Source organism: Triticum urartu, chromosome 6A (genome assembly GCF_056163025.1).
Source record: "Triticum urartu cultivar PI428250 chromosome 6A, HENAU_Tu73, whole genome shotgun sequence".
NCBI lineage: Eukaryota > Viridiplantae > Streptophyta > Magnoliopsida > Poales > Poaceae > Triticum > Triticum urartu.
The window spans coordinates 19,743,215-19,751,151 of NC_141878.1; positions in this window are offsets into that span (position 1 = coordinate 19,743,215).

Genomic DNA, 7,937 nt, shown 5'->3' on the forward strand with positions numbered 1-7,937 from the left:
GCCATCACCTCGCCTGGTCTCTACAGAAGATCAGCAATAGGAATCTGTTTGAAGGAGCCCAACCAACAGAAGATCAGCAATAGTAGAACGGAGGGAGTAGTTCATAAATGCAGCATCATTTTTCCATCGGCAGGCAACGTCTTTGAACAGTTCAGTACACCCTACCACGGGTTAGAAATAAAATGTTGTGCCACAAAAGGTCGGCTTTAATTCCTGATGTAGCACGTACTTGTGGAAAGAACAAGTCCGTGTTTTCTCTGCCAGTGAAGTGAACGGCTTTGGATATTTCTGTAGTAATAATACTAGTACCATTCAAAACTCCCCTCTCGCCTTGGCTGGGACTTGGTGGAGTCTTTGTTTCCAAGTGGAATCATGACGGAAGGGGTAGCTTTCTTATTTATTTAGCAAACGATCGACTTGTTTTTTAATGGGACGCCATACATTATTTCCATTACCCTGGCAGCACGGCATCCTCGATCGATGGCTACGGAAACTATTACATCAACAGTTAACATCTCCCAGCTGCCAAATGGCCCTGGAACCAAACACACCGCTAGCGCCATTCAGCAGCCGTAAGCCTCCGACGATGGGGAGTAGATCGACCACAGCGATTCCAACGGCATGCGTGAAACCAGCTGTTCATAATCAACTTCAATCTTTTTCAGTTAGTGCAGTACACGGACATCGGTTAGATGGTTGTTTGGGTGAGTGTTTGTTGCCACCACCAAGCAGCCTCGAGAGCCTCACTCTGCTTGGTACTCTAGTGGATGCAACAAAATGGATCCACGAGCTTCAGAATCTCTCCAAGTTAGTGCTATCGTGGAGTGATTTTCTCTAAAAGATCAAGGTGGCCAACGCCCCACCTCCTCCCGGGGTTCTGTTGATCACAACGAAATCAAAGTAACAATGTTCAGAGCATGGACCCAAAACAGGATAGCATTCTCAAAAAAAAAAAAAAGAATAGTAGCATAAAAGACCAAAACTACAGTGCAAGCTAGTAGGACTATGTCACGTCCCGAATGGAGCGTCGTTGGGAGAAGCGTCGAGCTCATGCCGCGGCCAAACATGCAGAAGCAGAACAGCGTAAGCTGAAGCAAACTGTCGAAACTGAACCATCGCAACTGCAGGACAATATTCAGACTGAAGGTACTACTGTCGAAACTGAACCAGTGCAAGTGCAGAGTAACATTTAGACTACAGTTACCATTGGTGGCCTGGCTGGTGGTACCCGCAAGTCAGCTCGACACCCAGGACCCAGATCCGTCCACGAACTACTCCAAAGACTAATGGGTCCTCCGTTAGCAGTAGTATTAGTAGCGGCTAGTGGGGATGACTTTGGTGCCCGGTGGATTAGTTTTCTTGCGGACGAAGAACCCTAATAAGGACGGCTCTCTTCTCCTTCCATCCTTCTTCTCTATGTAATTGGATTGTTAAATGGAACCAAACCACTTGAGTGAGAAAGAATCGAAAGATCCTCTTTGCTGTTGCTAGGAGGAACATAACAGACTACAGAACAACCCTCCACACACAGGGAGACAAAATAGTAGTTCTCCCCACTGAATTTAATTTCACAACTTTTTCTCTGGTGGTAACTCCCAGATTTACGGATTTGTGAATTCACACCTTCTATATATATATATTATGCCTCCACGGTTCAGAATCATACAGGTTCAAAATGCTGAAGATAGGGCGCTGAACATGTGGAGGCAGGCTTCAGTCCACAGCTAAACGTTAGGTACGCATCTTCTTTGCTGCCCAAAGTGTGTATTAATCTAACCCTATGCGGAGAAACTGGTAACTAATACTCCATCCGGCTGCTATTAGAAGAAGAAGAAGAATCTTTTTATTTTGGTATAACAGATGCTCCCTGCTGCACCAGCTAGGACTGATTAGTTGTAGTTTGTGCCATGATCCATCTCTCCCCCCTGCCTAAGTAGGACAAGTCCACAAATGTTGTGGAATTTTCTTGCTGAGGAGAGTGATAGTAATATACTGCTAGCTGTTCTACTCCAACAAAGTAAATGGCTGTAAATAAAGTGTTCAGAGAGATGGTCTGCGAAGAACACAAGGATGACCTAGCTGCATGGTCTAGCTATCTGTTGTTTCAAGCCACAAGGAAATATATTTTTTTTTGCGCTGGCCCAAGGAAACATTGGTTCTGAAACAACTGCTACCTCTTTTTGACCTGCTTTTTTGTTTTGTTCTGATAAAACCTTTTTTGAGCTGCTGAAACAACAAGTCAACAACAACTACAACTGCTACTAAGAAAACAGACCTTTTTTTTCATATTTTTTTTGAGACAATTTTTTTTTCGTTTGATGAGAACAGAAAACAGAGCAAACGATAACAGCTTAGAGGAAGGGAGTAGCATCGAGCCGAATCGGCGGAAAACGCCACGGCTCAACTCAGCCAGTGTTTCCTTCCTGGCCCAGTGTTAGACTTCAATCTCGCCTGGAGGAACCCACCTGTAGCGGTTTAGGCCCATTGGAAGTGTAGGATTTGACCAGGACATTGGTGTAGTGCAAGAACATATCTTTCTTTTTTCCCAAACCATTAACGCAGGAACATACAATGTGCCCTCGGAATTTCGGTGCAACCGGTGACCCGATGTCAAAAACACATGCTGCAGTTTCTCAAAATTTTGAAATTAATTGGGAGCAGATATGCATGTAGCATGTTGCAAAATTTAAATTACAAGTTCAACTCACAGCTCGAGAAACCAACATAGCAAATTCAGCTGTGACAATGTCAGCGTGCGCAATTCATGGTCCAATTAGAAATGCGTACTATTCATAACATGATTTGTACTTAGTGTTTTGTCGAGTTGTGAATCAAGTCTATAACTAATATTTCACGGCACAAAAGATGTATATTGTGCCAGTGTACTAACTTGTTTTCATAAAGGAAAATCTGAACATTTTATCACGGGCTTTTATCGTGTATCGGTTACACAAGAACTCCAGATGCACATGGTGCGTCTTTGGTGTACACCATGCTTAAGGTTCTGCTTTCTTGGTCGTTTCCTCAATCTGATAGTTAGTGCGATGTGCCACTTTGTAGATAATTGTGCTTCACTCCTTCTGCTGTGCACTGCTTTGCAGTTTGTTCAGGCCAAACAATCGTGCATGCATTTGCTTTCTTTGAAAACGTAACTAACAGAGGCCCCTAGGTCTGTTTGTTCATTTTGATTATCCCTACTTGTCGTCATTTTCATCGTTTCCATAAATCGGTTTAGAGATATGTATATGTTTTCAATGCAGCATTCACGAGATGTGCCTTGAAAATTGTAGTAAAAAACTGTGAGCTTTTGGCTCTGTCATGGTGCTTCCATGTGCTTTGCTCCTTTTCTACGAGCAAGATGCAAATTTAAAAAGGTACACTTGCCGCCCATCCAGAAAAAGCCAGAGGGACAAATACACGGGTAGAGAGTGGGTGTGCGTCGGTCGCAGCACGCGGGCTTAGATTGGTCAAGAGCGTTGATCCAAGCTCGGTTGATGCGAAGAGATGCTAGATCGGGGCATTCTATTGGCCATTTGCCTCAACCTCGGGTGATGCAAAAAGATGCTCACTGTCTGGCTGGTGAGAAAGGCCATGCCCTCCCCCGTCGTTTCATACTTGAAAGCGAATGCATGAATACTTCTCTAGAAGTTTCTTGATTTGTGCCCCAAAAAGGTAATTTTCTGATGGTTTTGTTGGTAAGATCTACCATGCGAGATATGTGATGATGTGGCAGAAAATAATAAATACATAGAGAGAATAATGTTTTTTTTCGAATAGAGGAATAATGTTGTACTCACATAAACAAAAGTGACCTTCTACTCACGAGCTCATATGCACCCTCGATGAACAGTAAATTCAAAACAGATGGTACAAAAAAATTCTGATTTTTTTGTGAAAAAACATTGATGAATGTTCTACATGCATGAAAAGTTTCATGGAGAAAAGATGTTCCACAATGCTCCCATAAAAAAACAAAATTGATACTCCAAAATGCTTCCAAAAAACAGACTTTTTGGAGCTTCAATTTTTTAGGGAGCATTTTGGAATGTTGTTTCTTCATGAAAATTTGCTCACATGTTGAGAATTCATCAAGCTTTGTTCCCAAAAAATCCAAATTGTTTTGATTTGTTTACTATTTTTTATTTTACTGTTCATGAGGGAGCATATGAGTTCACGAGCAGAAATTGCATGCCCCACATAAACCTCGAACTCTTCCACATGCTACAAGATGCAAAGAGAAGCATTCCATCACTTCGTATACACGACCTAGGTGCGCTATCAGAGTAGTTATATGATAGTTTGTTAGTTGATGAGATGGATAATTTTGAAATTGAGCGATGAGAAGAGAAAATATATAATTTGAATTTAAGCTAAATGGAGAAAATAATTTTTGGATGGCAAAGGAGTGAGGTGAAATGGGCTCTAGGATGAAATAAAAAAAATCTAATAATGCAACAAAGTCTGGAAAAGATATATGATGTGTCATGCTTTCTAGTTGCTTGTATATTTTGACTAAAAACACATTTGTGCTCTGAGAAACAAAGCATGCTCGAAAAAAGTTTTAAGTTCTAAATTAGTATTTCCATCCTTTTGCCATGAAGTTTTTTTAAGCAAACAAAATGCCTGTAAATTTTTTAAAAAGCAGGATTTTTAATAAAAAAAATCAGATTTTTACTACAATTTCAAAATTAGTTTTTGCAGAAAGGGGTAGTGATACTCGCTGCCCATAGAAAAAGCCAGTGAGATAAAAAAACAAGTAGGTCAAGAATGGGTGCACATCATTCGGAGCACGCACACTTCATACTAGGGCTCAATCAATAAGAAAAGATACTTTGGGTCCTGCTGCTAGCGGGGGCAAGTGTCACGCTCAACGAGATTAACAAACATGTCATCACATGATGGGAACTTCTTTATTTTTAGTGTGCACATGGATCCTCTCTCACTGGCTAGAATACAACTATTTTCTGCTATGTTGTTCATAATAATAACTATTTTTGCCCATGCAAAAATAACTACTTTTGTAGAGGCTAATAATATTATAACATACTATTCAAAAATCATATTCCATTTGTATATATGGTATGTTCATACATATTTGCACACCTAGTTTTAAAAATAGCATATTGAAATTAATACACACGTCTTTGAAGTAGGCGGGAAGAAGATAGAATATAGGGTGTGAAGCATATTTTCATGTTTGCGTGTCAAATACTGATTTCTATATTTTCTAAGCTATTGTTTTTAACCAAGTATAGTATTGTGTTCAAAGACAAAACTTCAACCATCAACTTTTATATTGTAAAAGGCATGTTCATAAAACCCACCGAATGGGTAATTTTCTAGTCCAATTTTTTCGAAGCTAACAATAGACAGTTTTTTTAATAATAATAAAAAAACAGTAGACAGTTAAGGTGTTGGAACTTTCATTTTATCCATATCTATAATGAAAACTCTTGCATAATCACATGGATTACAAGTGAGGTGATTTGGAGCTCGGGCTCCAGTGAGCTCACAATTAAAAATATATTTAAAAGATAAAAACTCTGAAAAAAACACATGTATATATAGAAGTATACATATGGTATTACACATCCACAAATATGTCTTTTGTGTGCAATCATGTATATAAACATGTATTAGATGACAATTTATGAGTACATAGATTACATCCATGTGTACATGCCGATTTTTTTAAGAATTTTTTGAGACTTCAAAAATCCATTTTTAAAATTTTCCATGAATTGAGCTCACTGTATCCCGGGATCCAAAACACATTTCTAAGTGATTACCTGTCGCCTGTAGTTGACATTTAGTTAGGATAAAATTCGTACAAAGACATATGGTCGGCACTTTGGAATAAAATTCGTGAACCACACACATTCACCCCTCACCAGACACTTAGTAGGGATAATATTTTTTGGGAAGTGCTAGCAACCAGACTACTGATAATTTGCTTCCATCGTGGACCGTCTGATTAGAGACATGGGCCTAGGTAGTTTGCATGTACGGGTGTATTAATTATGATTTGTTTCCATCAATTACTCCCAGAAAATCACGTCAATAGCATTAATTGTCTTCTTACTGCTTCCTTTGTGCTTCAAAATCTGCATTGCAGAAACGATGCATCTAGGAAACTGTGTGCGCATCTGATGGATACTATTGGTTAGTTTTCTTGTTTTCTTGGTCGGAAGTACGCCATGTTTTGGTAACGGTGAAATTGTACCAATTCACTTTGCTTCTACCGTCTAGCAAATTTGCTTCCATACAACCTGGAGATTTTTCAATCTGTTATGATTTGTAACTAATTTGAAAATTATTTTGCATCGTTTAACCACAATGTTATGACAGTGCCGCATGCCATATTTACTCAGGATGGATTAAATTTTGGGGTTAATTGAGGGCATTGGAGATTTCCATGGACGGTGGGATTAACGAAAAAGGATTTCCCCCGCTTTATAGATAAAGCACCAGCACCAACACAAGCGAGTAAGATACAAACACACTCCACCACCACACTTAACGCACGCACCTAAGGCCAGATACAAAGGTGCCGAGCACCGAACACATCACCCCAATGACGACTAAGCACCCTAATGATAAGCCGAAAACCACCATGAAGATGAGCAATCAATCGAGGAGCGATGAGCCGGACACGACCAAAGCGGGGACTCCAAGACGACGCCCTCAAAAAGGATACGACCTTAGAAAATCGTCATCGTCTGATCCAGAAGATCAAGTTTTCATCCGGAGTGACGCGTAGGAGGTGGGAGCACCACGACGAAGCCTGCAGGGAGGGGAACGACGTCCGCGGACGCCGCCTCCGTCGGCCAGTACCGGGACTGGTCAAGTGGTGAACCCCGGTGCTCCAACCTCTCCGTAGCAACCCCGCTCCGCCAACCACCCGCAGCCATGCCGCCCAAGCGACCGTGGCTGCCCGTGTCGGCGTTCTGGGAACGGGGGTCCCCAGACTTGCCTGCCTACGGCCTGCGGCGTGGCTCAAAGGAGGCCCAGCACGGCCCATCTTCATCAACGCAAGACTCAAGACCCTCACGAGGGGCCAAGCCTCACGAGGCGGACGACACGGAGCTTCCTCGGGCACGGCCTCGTCAGGCTGGCTCGCGAGGAGGCGGAGAGATCAAGGCGGGGTACCTCGCGAGGTGCCCGTGACGCAAGCCGTGACGACTCAGGGCGCCAGGCGGGCGCCAGCGCGCGCAGCGTCCTTCTTTCGTCTTTGGTGCAAAGGGGGCAAGCGCAGCCGCGGAGTACCGAGGCACCAGGCAAAGGTTGCCATTTCGGTGCAACGAGACCAAGACCAGGAGGACTATGAGACGGAGGTCACCATGGAGCACAGGACGGCGTCATCACCAGAGCTTTGCGCAGGCGAAGACTGCTTTTGTCAGGATAGTTGATGCTTGATGTCCCCCTTCAAATTAGCCCGCCATTGTTGGCTCCCTTCCCGCTCGATATTTGAGAAGAGGACCAGGGCCTCTATAAATAGGACCAACCGCCCACACAGCAAAGGGGGTTCGGTTGGGTTCATTCGTTCGGTTCGCAAGCAGAGAGAGTGAGTGAGAGAGAGAGAAGGGTGGCTGAACTCCCCTAGCAGTTCACCACCCAGCCAAGAACAGACCCTCGCGAGGCTGTTCTTCCTTGTATTGTTATCATCATCAGCCCCAGGAGGCAATCCACCAACCACACGCTGGAGTAGGGTATTACACCACAACGGTGGCCCGAACCAGTATAAATCTTATGTCCCTTGTGCAGTTTTTTTAGTAGTTTAGATCTTTGCGAGACGGGGAGGTAGAAGGCGTAATCTCCGTGCGCATCCCAGTGTTCGAACCTTAAGGGTCTGCCGGAACCCGAAATCCGACATTTGGCGCGCCAGGTAGGGGTGCGCCGGAATTCGTCGTCCACCGCCCCGTTCTCCTCCGACCGTC